Source organism: Actinia tenebrosa, unplaced genomic scaffold (assembly GCF_029948245.1).
Source record: "Actinia tenebrosa isolate PJP-AT-01 unplaced genomic scaffold, QUT_ActTen_1.0 PGA_scaffold2__45_contigs__length_23673736, whole genome shotgun sequence".
Taxonomy (NCBI): domain Eukaryota; kingdom Metazoa; phylum Cnidaria; class Anthozoa; order Actiniaria; family Actiniidae; genus Actinia; species Actinia tenebrosa.
Window position 1 is genome coordinate 637,926 of NW_028292579.1, and position 14,649 is coordinate 652,574.

General features: G+C 38.6%; 1 pseudogene across 1 annotated transcript; it reads left to right on the top strand.

Moving 5' to 3' along the window:
* The first annotated feature begins 1,678 nt into the window (after positions 1-1,678).
* Positions 1,679-13,748, top strand: LOC116308210 (contactin-associated protein-like 2; annotated as a pseudogene). Its single transcript, XR_016120594.1, has 4 exons — positions 1,679-2,020; positions 8,384-9,539; positions 10,096-10,438; positions 11,096-13,748. The product of XR_016120594.1 is annotated as a contactin-associated protein-like 2 (transcript).
* The last annotated feature ends 901 nt before the right edge of the window (positions 13,749-14,649 follow it).

A 14,649-nucleotide genomic window follows, 5' to 3' on the forward strand; every position in this document is an offset into this window, starting at 1 on the left:
ATTTTGACAAATTTCAGTACGTGAACGTTAAATTCCCCGCTCTGTCCTGGGGACTAGACTTTTGGTTAGCGCATGCGCATTACGAATCACGGGGAACTGGGTCCGAGAGTAATATCGCTGAACAAACAGACTGAAGACTTAATGATAAACGCAGTGTTATCGGTTATTAGACTCTCTTTTTAATAACAACACGACGTGTGTCAAGGGTTGTCGCTGATTCAAGGCATTTCTATAATTCATGAACCCAAACTGACGAAATAATAATGTCTGAGAAAAAGTGTTATCATGTCTAGAACAACAAAAGATCTTTTTTAATAAGGGAGAATTAAGAAAAATCAAAACACGGGATGAAATGTTATGAGGTTTATGTGAAATGTGTTGTTGAACTGAAAAAGCGAGGAGAGTTTCTCTTCGATTTCGCGAGTTTTGGTAAAACAAATGAATTTGAAAATATGATGTCGGATGTCATCGAATAAATCAAGGTTGAATGAATTAATTCCTATTTTCATTACGTACACTATCAGTGCTATCATAGTGATTTTAAGTCAGTATTTTTGATATCAATGTTTTACAATACTTCGTGCCCTATTATCGACAAAGCACCTGCCTCAGTCGTCACGTGACTACCGCCGCCATCTTGGGTTTTTTTTATGCCAGCTTTATTCTAATGGTGATCATGATGTTGAAAACACAAAAACAATTTAAGAGAGAGCTACAACAAAGGAATTCAATGTCTGGAGAGCTATTCTTTAACGTTCTTATTTAAAAAAAACTCATTTGCTTTGTTAGAAAAATGAAGAAAATTGTTGAACAGCGTCTTGAAGTTAGGAATGCTTTCTTGGATGTTAAATAGAAGGTGATGAGAAAAGAAAAGAAAAAAGAAAGATATAAAGGAAGAAATATTTTAAACTAGTTCGATGGGTTAAGATTCCCCACAGGAAATCACAGACACGACATAATTTTGGATTATTTAAAAGGCTTTTAGCGATGGTGACAGAAATAGAATGGATTCCAAAATTAAGTTTGTCTAGCTAGATATACTATTAAAATAATCATTCCTGTGAAGATCATTTCAAACACACAAATAAAATATTAAACTGCTGTGAGTGTGGGGATATTTAGTTAGACACACACATCTTCTACTCTGTGTTCATATACATTTTTCTGTAAATTCTTGGGTGATTCTAGAAAGCCATAACAATGCTCGTATATGGAGAAGACATGGTGGTGGCTGGATCGAGAGGAATTTTAAATGTAGGCTCCACAGCTGCTTTGGGCTGAGGAAGTTGTGAAGGGCTTTGATAGATGATATCCAGAGAAAAGGAGGAATACTTGTGAGAGCCTCTCTTAGGGGGGGATTAAATACGACAAATGGAGATTCCGATATTCGTTCATCACCGCATTGACCACATCTCGTTAAAAAGAATCATGCTTTTAACAAATATCAAGTTAAGCTATGTTTATAGGAACAGCGTTCTAATTGGCTAAGATGGGTATTGCATCAAAAGGATTGTCCAATCAGGACAGTGGTCTATTGTTTTTGTGTCAGTGTGAAGTACACTGATGGGCAGCTAATTGGGTTCCCGTGCTATGGGGGAGGTAATTAAGAAGAACAAGAGACTATAGTAGCCATTTATCCTGTTTGCAGATCCCAACTCGATAACAGAGTGAGAATTACCTTTATTTCTGCACTGGGGCTTAACAGGTATTATAGCTCGCTCCATACGGCTCTTCTCTAAAGCATCCCCAAGGCGTCAAAGCGAGAAATGACTTCACATCTGGTCTTAGTTTTTCTGCTCTTAAGTCCACTTGTTCTGGGAGTTTCCTCATCGTCAGGTTTCGAGGTGAATTTCAAGGGACCTCAGTTTATATCCTATGATCTCCGCTCCAATCGCATCACCGCCGAAACCAATCAAATTTCTTTGGAGTTCAAGACTTTCCATCCTTCAGGGCTGCTGATCTACAGCAGTGGGACCCAGGGAGACTTCATTACACTGGAACTCATTCAAGGCAAACTCCGGTAAGAAAGCGGTTCACATTGTTTTTAATCTGTCTCCTTGAACTTTCCTCCCTTCTCCCCGACCAAGAGAATAGCGATAACTATTCTTCAGTAAAAGGTTTATGACAAGCTGCAAGGAGCTGTACTGACAAAAGTAGGCTCGTCTTCTTGTCAATTGTTGATAATAGAAGCGTAATTAGCACCAGCCAGCTAGACAACTGAAAAGAAAGAAAAACAAGATCACTATAGAGGTGACAATCGACCCGAACCGAAATCAAAATAATAGAAAATACGACTAATGCTTTTATAAACCAGAATTTTTTTTTCCAAAATATTTGTCTCTTCTTTTTTTTTTTTTTTTTTTTTTTTTGAGTTTCAGGAGTAAAACTTGACAATTAATTGGAAAAGTTTTGAGTTTGTGCTTAATTAGTTGATTAACTGTTCTATAGCATTGAGAAGGATCAATATGAAATGCTTCCACATTCACTTTAAGATTCTATATTACCTAAAATACTTCATACATTGAAAGATCTGTTAGTGGCGGCGAGATATGGAAACTCATTGTCTTAAGTAAACAAGCTTTGTAGAGCTCTCCGGTATGACGATCTAATAAATAAGCTTCCAGGCGGAAATTACTGGGAATTTCTTGGAAATTTACTAAAGATCGATGGTTAAAAGAGAGTAGAACAGGTTTCGATCGCGTCTAAAAATTGTAATGACTATCGTACATGTATGTTGCATAAACTCGATTTCATTATATGTAACTAATCTTATCTTGATTTAGCAAAGAAAATACTTTGAAATGAAAAAAATATATTTCCTTTGAATTCCTTGATATCAAAATAAAAAAAAATTAATGGGAGTAACAAAAAAACGCGAAGAAGCATTTCAGTTTAGATAAATATATAATGATGTACTACGAATAACTGGAAAACAAATGGAAATCAATGAAAAAGAGTATACTAGATTTGTTGTAAAATAAACCTTGAAATAATAAGACTTAAATGTCGTTGTTTTACAAGCTTGAAAATTAGATCATAAGATCTGAAGTAGTTGTAATTGAATCAGGAAAAAGAAAGGATGAATTCCGGGGTCCCAAAGCAGGAGTTTTATACCATATGATCGCTCAATAGTGTGTCGGGGGTATTTATTGTGTAATGTAATCATGTTTAGTTGATGGGGGGACAGTGTTTTTATCCATGGTGTAAATGAAATGCTATCACAGGATGTCAACATGCCGGACTATTTAGCACATATTTATCTCGCCAGGTGAGAGTGCTAAAATCTATTTTGTACACGGTAATTCAGCTAATATTTACGGTCCTTTGAAGTTCCCCCGCGGCGAATTAAGAATTCTGGATTAAAGTAACAAGTGTAAATGGTCAGGTTTCGTTTTACGAGGATAAAAACCCATGATATGATACAACATGTATTATTCATGGAGGATCTCTTGTTAGAAAAACTTGTTTATTAGCGAGATTAAGACCAGCAAACGCCGTGACAAAAGAATTTCAACACCGTGGACTAGAATTAACACCTGTCATTGTAACGCGACGCAAAACATGGCCTCTGGTCTTTGTTCGTGTCATCGGGAAACATTTTACATTGATCTCTAAATAGTTGTTCACAAAGATCTAAAATTTCGTCGTTATTTTACGTCAATAAATAGCTAATTGCGAATAACGTTTTTTGATTTGCGGTTTTAGTTGGAGCACGAAAATCGGGAAAATCAGCTTGGTATTCATATGGAATTTGGAAAAAAAAGAGGTGTTTTTCCTTTCTTATTTATATCGTAAGGTAAAAATAACGGTGCAGGGAAACAAATTAAGGGAAAAAAGAAGCAAGGAAATACAAATAAAAGCGTGTATAAAACGAAGAGAAAAAGAAGGAAAAAAAACAGGATAAAAGGAAAAAATGTGGAATAGAAACAAAGCTTTGGTGTCTTGCAAAACGAAGGATGGGATAGTTTTGCACACAGTATGTATACGAGATTTTAAACTTTTAAATCAATTAAAATTAATTGAAATCTCCAGAAATAAGCTCTCAGGTGCCATTTGCGAGCTTTCTTCTTGATTGGGATATCGGTAATTCGGATTCAAAGCACACAAGCAAAAGGTTGACTAGCGGGTCAGTGCCAGGTTAGAAGTCTGGGAAACCAAATGCAAACAGCCTGGAGTATTCTTATCGTTCCCGCAATAGTCATAAAAGTTTGCGCTCAAATTTAGTGGCTTCTGAAAGGTGTTGAGGATAAGCTTGATTGATCGTGTTTGAGTTATCAGATTAATCTGATTCATTGGCCAAGTTAAATGTATATTTTCTTGATTTTAAGTTTTTCTTTAAATTAAGATTGATACCGAGATTAATTAGTCGTCTTTGGGGGAACTTTTGTATATCGTATTTCAACAAGATATCTTTATCTCGAAGTAAGATGTATTACTTAGTATTTTTGGTTTTGAAGTAATAAAACCTCAATTTTTGTTATCTGAAATTTGTAGAACAAAGAAAAATATGAGTCAATTGATAAAACTATGATTTGATTATAGCAATAAAAGAAATAGAAAAAATATGTGATCTGTGTTTGAACCAATACAACAGGTGTGTTTCGTCGTGAGATTCGTACAGAAAATTATCCAAAAATCGCTCCCGTACAAACTCAAAATTAAAAATAGATTCGTTAAAATTAAGATGCTTCACTGGAAATAATGATGATTCTTGCGAAAAGTTTGAAAAAAGATTATATGAGAAATCCGGCGCTATTTCGAATAAACAAATAGTATTTTTGACTTTAATTTAACTGAACGATTTTACAATGAAAAAGATTTTTTTGCTTTGAAGAGAGAAGGATAAAAGATTAAGAAAGTAAAGATAACTTGGTGAATAATTCTTTGTTGGTGAAGAGACGTAAAAAGGGGTTCCAGAGAAGCGATGGCAACACTTGGAACGTGACTCAGAAAGTGGAAAAATCTGCAGACAAATTTATTTCCATTTTTTTTCCCTTCTTAAATGTATCATTGAGAGCTACGTACGATATCTTTACCATGGAATTTATCAGATGTTTAAGGAATTGTTAGAAAGTAGAAAATCTGAGTGACATATTTGTATTCTACAATTTTAGCTCACTTTTGCAGTTCAAGGATCCAGAAAATGTGTGTTGAAAAGAAAATGAAGAAGAGCTGTTATAGAGCAGAAGGGTGTTGAGTGTGGAATAAATAATTCTATTTCGATAAAGAATAGTATTTACCGCTCGAAGAGGCGAGAAGGGTTTAACAGTAGACGCGTCCCTCAGTGGGAGGTCATTCAAACTTGCTTCATAATTCAGGATGTTTTGCAATTATACTTTCATTAATTAATGTGATATCGTACAAGGTGCGACGTACACTGAACTGCAGTTTCATTACAAAGAAGTTTAGAACTTGATTTTTTGCGGAGGAAAAGAAACGGGAAAACCGGAGAACCCGGAGAAAAACCCTCAGTTCACAAGAGAAATGATAATAATAATTCAATACTTATATGGCGCAAATTCGCATGTGAATAGAAACTGGCAACTGAACTACTCTTCCAATGAACAAAGGTTCGTTGTTGACAGTAAGAAACTCACAAATCCGGCAGAGTTTTTGCAAGTGATCATATTACACGGCACGGCACGGTGCAGTTCGTTTCTTCCTCACGTGAAATCTACTCAACAAGTAATAAGGAACGGACCATTAGATAATTGAGATTCCCCCAAGGAATATCGAGCAAACTTTACCTACGCAAAAAATATCGCGCAACCTTTCCTTTCAGTAAAGAAATACTGAGCAAGCACGAAAAAAGTCTCGATCAGGGGTTGATTCAAAATAATAATTACAGTGCAATATAAATTCCTGCTACCCCTCCCCCCTCAATTATCTAATGGTCCATCCCTGAACGTGCCACGCCCAGGATAACCAATACTACACTGTTTGTTACTGCATCTCATTTTCGAAATTTCCACGAGAAAATTTCTTTTTTATCTGGTGTGATTTAGCAGTTATTTCTACATCTTTATTAATAATTCAAGATAACTGGGTACGCAAAGCCTTTAGACAATGTTAATCAAGCCATCGTGGCGCAGGTCTCTAGAGATATTATTATGGGTGTTCAATTGAAGTTACTTTACTCACTCACATGATCTGATAGTAAAACTTCTGGCTGTGAGTCATCAGAAGAATTCTGATAGGGATGACACTTGCATTTTCAAACTCGTTCGAATCGAGTTAGTCAATCAGAAGGAAAAACAGGAACTATTGACGGAGTCGAACCCAGTTTAATCACTCTAGTTGAGGCACTCAAGAGGAACAGCTCGTCGCATTCCTGTGAGTCTAGTGTCCGCAATGTTATTGATGTGATAAGAACTGCGTTGTTTGTCTTAAGGAAACATACTTTTGTACCCGACACAGCTGGCAAGGTAACCAGGAAGCTGTAGAAGCTCGGTTCAATAATTCGACAAGTTTCAGCTGCTATAGATCGTAATGTAACGTTTCGACAGTTTATAGTGAAAGAAATTAACAATGCATGATTATAAGTTATTGAGATTTTGAGCTGCCAATATCTATCCCGTATTGGCTGTAGTCGCGAAGGTTCGGCGTAAAGATATTGCTGATATCATTCAGCTCGTACCAGTAGTTGTCAACGTTTGCTCAAACTTTCCGAGAATACGGAATATCCTTTGAAGTTGTTACTGAGCTGCAAAGGTGTGAATCGTTGAAAAAACTTTTAACTTTCAACACGAACGCGAAAATGATCTTTTTATGGATGTTTGTTCTTTTGTAACGATTTCTTCACTTTTCGTACTTTTCGTAATACCAAAAACAGCTTTTTTAGTTTCTAAGTAGTTTTTTTGTGTTGAAAAAGGATTCCTTTGGCAAGAGTGTGAATCGTTAAAAAACCTTTTAACTTTCAACACGAACGCGAAAGTAATTTTTTAAATGAAAAGTTTGTTCTTTTGTACAAATTTCTTCACTTTTTATACTCAACAACCGTATAGCAAAAAATCCAGCTCTTTATTTTGTAAGAAGGGTTTTTTGTTGTTGCAATAGTATTCTGTGATAAGGCTGTTTATCACGTTGTTACAGTGAAAGCTAGCGTGAGGTGTGGTCAGGCAGGTGCATATATCCTATCTTTTTCGAGCAGATAACCATCTAATTCATTTCATCACATAAAAGCTAAGGTAAGAGATAAGGATTATGTTACACACGACTTGTCATTGTTTTGGTCTGAGATAATTATTGATAATGATAAAGCTCTCGACCGTGATCAGGATGATTATGACATTAAAATGCTATTGAAGTAGATGTCAATCGTGTGCTAATCAATAAAGACTCTTATGACTGTATTTACTGCAATTTTCATAAACATGCGAACTCGATAGCTGCGAGATGCACGCTGAAATTTGGTTTTTCGCTGCTGTCAATCAAAAAAAATTTGACTGGCGACGGTGAAAAACCAAATTTCAACGGGCAAATCGCAGCTAGACAACATATAGAGGATGAAATGAAATGGCGATGTATGATTAACTGGCGTTGAAATTCTTCGTTGTGGTATTAGAGTATTGCTCATCAAACAAATACTTGTTTGACAAGCGGGGCGTTAGTTCAAATCTTAAAACTATAGCATGGAAATATAAAGTATAATATAACCCTTCATAGTTCCCTGCTCCATCTTGAAAGGTTACCATGCCTTTGCATTAAAGCGAGAAAGACGTTTACCTTGCAATGATAGATACATGTGAAAAATTATGGAGGTGTTCAAAAATTGTATCTATTATTGCATCACCGTTCGTCTCGCTTCGATGCAAAGGCACGGCTGCCTTTCAAGATGGCGCAGAGAACGGTGAAGGGGACGATTGAAATTTCGAGAGAGAAGGGTATCCAGTAAAATTTTACCTTTTTTTGAAGTAGTGAAACGGTATTTTGGATGTAACACTTCTTACTGTTTGTCTGGGGTCATGAAATATCAATCTTCTGAAGGCAGCTCGCTCGGGGAAGTGCTGCATGCCACTCCTCTAATGTACCGCCAGCTTCCCTAAGTAGAAGATTATATTTTTAGTCACCCTCTACTTTCCCATCCCCCCCCCCCCCTCTCATAAGCCGTAAAAAATGACTTTTCTCTATTTTGGGGGTGCAAGTGACGTCATAGCCGCCATGTTGGTTGACTGGAACAAAGGATTTGATCTTGGTGTCTTTTGTCATCCAACATGGCGGTCATGTCTTATGTCCTTGTGCATGTGACGTCATAGCCGCCATGTTGGTTGACTGGAACAAAGGACAAGAACAACAAGTCAAACAACATGGCAGCCATGTCTCTTGTCCTTTCATTCTCATGGAAAGGGATAAGTTTTATACTGACCTTAGTGTCTTGGTTAAGGTTCGCAATAGACCTCGGCAGTACTGCACGTACCGCAGGAAGACATGAAGTCGTCATGGGAGATAGGCTCGCAGATAACCGTTGGCACATCATCAAGCTGGATCGGACTGGGACCACAATCGTTTTGACGTTAGACTCAGTAGAACAGTCCACAACCACCCCAGGCTCTTTCGTTCGTCTTGACCTGGATAAGTTTATTTATGTTGGAGGACTGGACAGGAGTGTGGCGGGAGATTTCCACGGTTCACGGAACACGCCTAATTTCATTGGTTGTTTGAGGGATGTCTACTTCGACTTTATTGACATTCTCTATGGTGCACAGTACCAGTTGCTCTATTACAGCACTCCAAGTGGACTGGGCTACGCATGCGCACCTGATGATTACCATCCCGTCGGATTCCCAACAGTTGAAAGTCACCTCAGAGTGTCTGACTCGTCTCGTAACAACCTGACGTTTAGCCTGAGCTTTCGTACTTACACGGGGAATGGGATTATCGCCTTTAGAATAAGCCAACACTCCCGCGTGTATGTAGGGCTGGCCAGCGGTACTCTAGTACTCGAGGTGATCATCAACAGCGATCCTCCAATCAAGATCAGTGTAGGAGACAACCTTGATGACGGCATGTGGCATGACGTCAGTTCCGGTGTCAATCAAGGTGACCTGTGGCTCTTATTGGATGACAAACCGGAAGTACGCCATTCTAACCCAAGACTTAAAGGGCTGGGTGATTTCAGGACGCGAGTGTATATTGGTCGAGGTACGCAGAGGGCTGGGTTTGTTGGATGTATGCAGCATATCGTAATAAATGGTGTCAGAATAAAGCCAAAAAAATTGGGATCTGGTTTAGTTGATGCCAAACTCGATCAATGTAACATCAAATCGATGTGTTACCCAAACCCTTGTTTGAACGGCGGCTCGTGTCAACAGTACGAAGGCAAGTACACGTGTGACTGTACAGGCATCTTCTACCAAGGACAGCACTGCGAGATTCCACTCTACCGGGCTACCTGTGCTGAGTACGAAGCACTAGGGATATCAGAGAATTCTTATTGTACTGTTGATCCTGATGGGAAAGGACCTCTTCACGCGTTTGAAGTGCTTTGTAACGTGACGTCATCGAGAACAGTATCAACGGTCATCATGCATGACAAGCAGGTAGAGACTGGTAACTTGTACCATTAGCGCCCGTAAGAACACGTGGATTTTAATGCAAGTCTTTCTCATGTCATTTGTTAAGCAGTGGTAGCCTCGGGAATTGGCAATAAACTCTTTTTCTCAAGGCGATTCCACTTTTCCTACGGGGCGGTCACAATAGCAACACACACAGTTATTCAAACCGATATTTCTCCATGAATATCCCTTTCGGCATCGCTAGGTTTAGATGAAGTCCTGACAAAATAAATAAATCTTAAGTTAATAGACAGTTTGAGAATCATTATTGACCATTTTCCGTGCATCGGTTCACTGGTCAGATACAAAGCATTCAGGGGAGGCTGCAAGGTAGTTTCAAAGAAGTTACAAGTCTACACTAGGCTTATCCTAGTATGAAGGTTTTGCAACATCACGTGATGGCAGCCATGCAGGGGGCAGGAACATTTGAATCTGGTCAAGTCTGATTTACATAAATAAGAAAGAATTCAAGATTCTCACTAATGGTGCAAACCCTCTAGATAACGTATGTTATTCAATTATATATTTTTTATCTTTCCAGGCGACACAACTCGTGCCCGAAGGAACAAGTCCCTACAACGGCAACTACTTTCACCGCATAACATACCAAAACGCAGACCTAGTAAGCATCAGAACTCTTATAAGGAAAAGTACAAGCTGCCGACAGTACATAAGCTTCAATTGCTACAAATCAAAGATACTCAACGCTCCTGTAGGTCCATCTAACGCACAGTGGGTGTCTAGTACTGGCGTACTGAAGAACTATTGGGGAGGGGCTCCACCGAATAAAGATATCTGTGCTTGTGGTGTGACGGGTACTTGTGATAACCCCATTAATCTGTGCAACTGTGATATTGGAGACGACAAGTGGCGTGAAGATGCAGGTAAAGAGCAAAGTTCGTATACGTTTTGTATGACGTGACCGTGACGTGACCGTGACGTGACCGTAAACGTGACGGAAAATATATTACTTTCGGCCGTATCAAATCCATTGTTTAGTTTTGAAGTAGATTATGCACTACATTTAAATAATCTCAAATATCTCATAATTAGCTTTATAGATTTTTTCAAAAATCCCTACGAATGGAGGCATCTAGTATATAATTATGTGGTACGAAGCATTTTAGTGTTGAACGCTCTGCAAGGCTAAAATTGTTTTCTAAACGAAAATAAATATTTCATCATAATCACTTGTTATGATGTCCGATCTCATTAAAAACTGCATCAAACATTAATTCATTCTTTATGTGACTTATGTGCAAAAAAGATTTGCAATCGGATGAAACACGTTTATGCACCAGCGTTCCAAATGTGGAAGGTAGCGGTCAAGCGTGAGGGAGTCCAGCCACCTTAAAGCAGTGCGCACTTTAGAAATATATTGTGTTGTATAAGATTCTGAAATAGGGAAAATCACGTCAAAACGTTTTGGTGAGTGAACTCAAAAACAGAATATCTTCCTTCGATTCTCAAGGATAGTTTCGATTGATTTCTTGATTCGCAATAGCTGTAACCATAGTAACGCTCTTTTCCCCCGTTGCTAGGATACCTTACGGACAAAAATTCATTGCCGGTCAGCATGTTACAGTTCACAGAAGAAGCCTCCCAGTCAATGTTCACTCTTGGTCCTCTGGAGTGCTTCGGATTCCAGTGGAAAATCCACCCATCACGCGTCGAGTGCCAACATCGTGGCGTCTGCTTGCAGGCCTGTCAACCCTCCACCAACTCAGCCTCCACCTACCGAACCTCCGTTTATCCCGACCGTGTGGGGGTCTGGGGGTAGTAAAGGTAGCCCACGGACTGAAAGACCCATAAGTACTTATAAAACTACTGGAAAGGTACCTGCTCTCACTCCTGTGAGTCCCCACCATGGGGGTCACGTGACAGTAACCACTACGATATCTGGACACGACAACTCGACCTTAGTGAAATCTGTGGTAAAGCACAAGATTAAGAATGGATCTCAAAATGGGGTGACAATACACTCGTCTATCTCGTCCGAAAAAGGTGGCGTGACCGTGCACTCTACGATCTCTAACCAAAGACAAAACCGCTACTCTTTCTCCAGTCGGTCCGCAGTCAAACGAGCCTCCGTCTCTCATCACCTACAAGTGGCGAAACGAAAGCAGTTGCGCATGTCACTCGTGTCACCACGTACGAATACAGCGAACAGTTCATAATCTTAGTCGTTGCATCAATCGTTGCGTTACTACTGCTCGTCATCGTGGTCGTCCTCCTCTTACTAAGACGCACAGGCAGGACCTACGTCAGCTGTATTATGTGTCAGCGGTGTCGCAACAAGCGCAGTATCCCAGACATCGAAATTTACCGCCATTCTATGAATTCTGAGTCCCCGGATGTACTTCAGTTGGATGATATGCGTCCTAGTTCCATGGAGCTCGGAGCTTACAATATGCGCAGTGGTAAGGCGGTCTACCAGAGTGTACATCAGGGACGCGGAGGAACACTCAAAAAATTTGTCTCTTTCTCGTCATCTACGGCGCAGATATAAAAACACTTCTCATTAGGTCTAACAATACTAGCCTAGCAGCGTTGGCGAGCTGACCAGCCTGTATGGTATAAGAAACCTGAATCATGTGGTCAAACTACTGAAAAAGGACTTCGGAAGTTTTGAGTTTAGCAAGTTTGTCAAATTATATTATGAAATGCGACGTCAAAGGAGCTCAATTTGGAGGACAAAAACAAAAGAATTTCAATATTCTGATAATTGGAAACTTATTTTTATGTCCTCCAAATTGAGCTGAATTATAAAATAACTGTTATTGATGTCGCGTTCTGATTGGTTTGGAGCGCGTGCTTTATGAGAGCACATTGCACACGCGCGCACTTTCCGTTGCGTCATTCCTATCTAAAATAACGGTTATTGTAATCTGTATTTCATAAAAGAAATAAAAAAATTGCTTGCTGTGCTGTGTGCCGTTATTAAGCACTTGGGGATTGACAGAACACTCGAGAAGTGTCCAGAAGTCTCCTAATACTTCTCTCGTGTTCTGCCAATCCCCGCGTGCTTTATGACTGCACACAGCACGCGCGCACGTTTTCTATTTCTTAATTATGACATACTGCACAAGGGGTCTATATCGAGTAACTTTTTTAGGGTAGATTATTAATCTATTATCTCCGTTTATTATTAATGTTTTAGAATATAAATAGTCCCATCCAGTCATGGTATCTCCACCCTTTACGTGCCTTGTACGATTTCATACACTATTTTCAACGAGAACGCTCGAGATGCTTGTGCTAGCAAACGTTAAAACGAGAATTTTCGTACTGCCTGAAATTGTATTAAATCTAAATCAGACGAAGGCTGTGTTCTCAAAATGCCAGTGAGAAAATGTCCAAAAATATACATCATCTACTTTTCGGCCCTTGCATTTGTTTTCTTGGGACCACTGGCCTCGTTTACGTGTTAATCAGTACCAGCGCATTTAAGCGATATGAATATGGTGTATGAATACGGTAACAGTAATAACCTCGCTCTGATATCTGATCTTGGCTTGGTTACATTTCAAAATGGCTGCCTTATGAATGGAAGCGATGATTGAGTTGTTTCGAGGAAGGACGAAAATTTAAAAATATTCAACTTACTAGAAAGAAATTAAATACAGAATACGAGAAAGATAATGTTATGAAGTTAAAATAATCCATTAATGACATTTCCTGAATTGCAATTCATGGTTACGACTCCGCTTAGTTACCGTTGCTATGTCCCACAAGCCGTTAACAAATTATCTAGAATATCTCAGAATTCAAAACTCTGACTGCAGAAAATGAATCATAAATTGCTTAAATTTTTTCATGTCCTGAGAAAATAAATGAAAATTGCCTTGTACTCCTTGTAATACTTTTTAAAACAAATACTGTGTAGTTGTTTGTGGGACAAGATTTTAATTCCACTGGGAAAACTGCTGCAACGGTGATTGGTTCACTATTGTCTGAGTCGGAACTATGAATGCTCAAGGTTATGTAGAGAATTAAAGTATTGGAAACTGATATGTGTAACCATAGTTACCGTTGCTAAGAAACGGTATTGTTAATATCGTGGAAGTTAACTGACCGCAGTAAGTGATATTGATTGGTGTGATTCATCAATCGGCTTCGTTTATCCGTTGTGCATGATGTACTAACAAACTGTTGACATTCAAATTGATTGTTTATTAAAGTCTTTTAACTAACTTTGGCTTTTTCAAAGTAATATTGATGTGAAGCCTATACAGCTATTTCAAAAAGGTTGGTGAAGGTTTTGTTCCATGCCTTGCATACCAAGCTCGAAATGCATTATGGATCATATGAATGCAATCAGCGAAAGTTCACAACAGCATGAAATTTTCCTACACTTTGTGAAACGTTTTTCTAGGCATAATTTCTTCTATGTTGACATTAGAAAGCGCGATTCTGTACCGTGATATAAACACGCTGGAAGCTATAGAGCACGAGATAAGCAAGGTCAAACAAACAATATATACCCGAAATACTAAAGTTTTATAAATAGTGAATAGAACGGAGCCTAAAAGTAATACTGAATGTCTACTATTAAGCGAAAAAAGGAAAAGCACTAGAATGAAAACTGAATTCTACGTTTAGATATAAATTCTTGTCTCTTGTTGAGGCCATTGGGACGTAACGTACGTAACTGCGTGGCCCAATAGGACCTCTCGAGACAAGAGCTTAGCATCAATATTATCTAAGTCATTAATTTGCTCTATGGCAAATGAAGGTGAATTCGCTAAGTAATATATAGATGTTTAGAATTCCAGATTTTTTTGGAAAGGTATATATAGCATACCAACACTGTAGCTATATAACAGAGCTTTCGATTATCTCTGGATAAGAAGAGAATTCGTGACGGATCATTGTTTTGTTTTAGTGGTTTCGAGCTAATTAAATTTCGAATTACTTTTTTGATTACGGAAAAAGTCGCGCCGACCCTTCGCTAGGATCAATCGACGCGTTTTCTTTCTTCAAGTTAAATTAAACCAATCATGAAACTTTTCTGTTACTGTGGACTCCTACAGGACTCTCCTACCAATAGACCCCTTGCTGCACTTCGGAATGCAGCTCAATTTGGAGGACATAA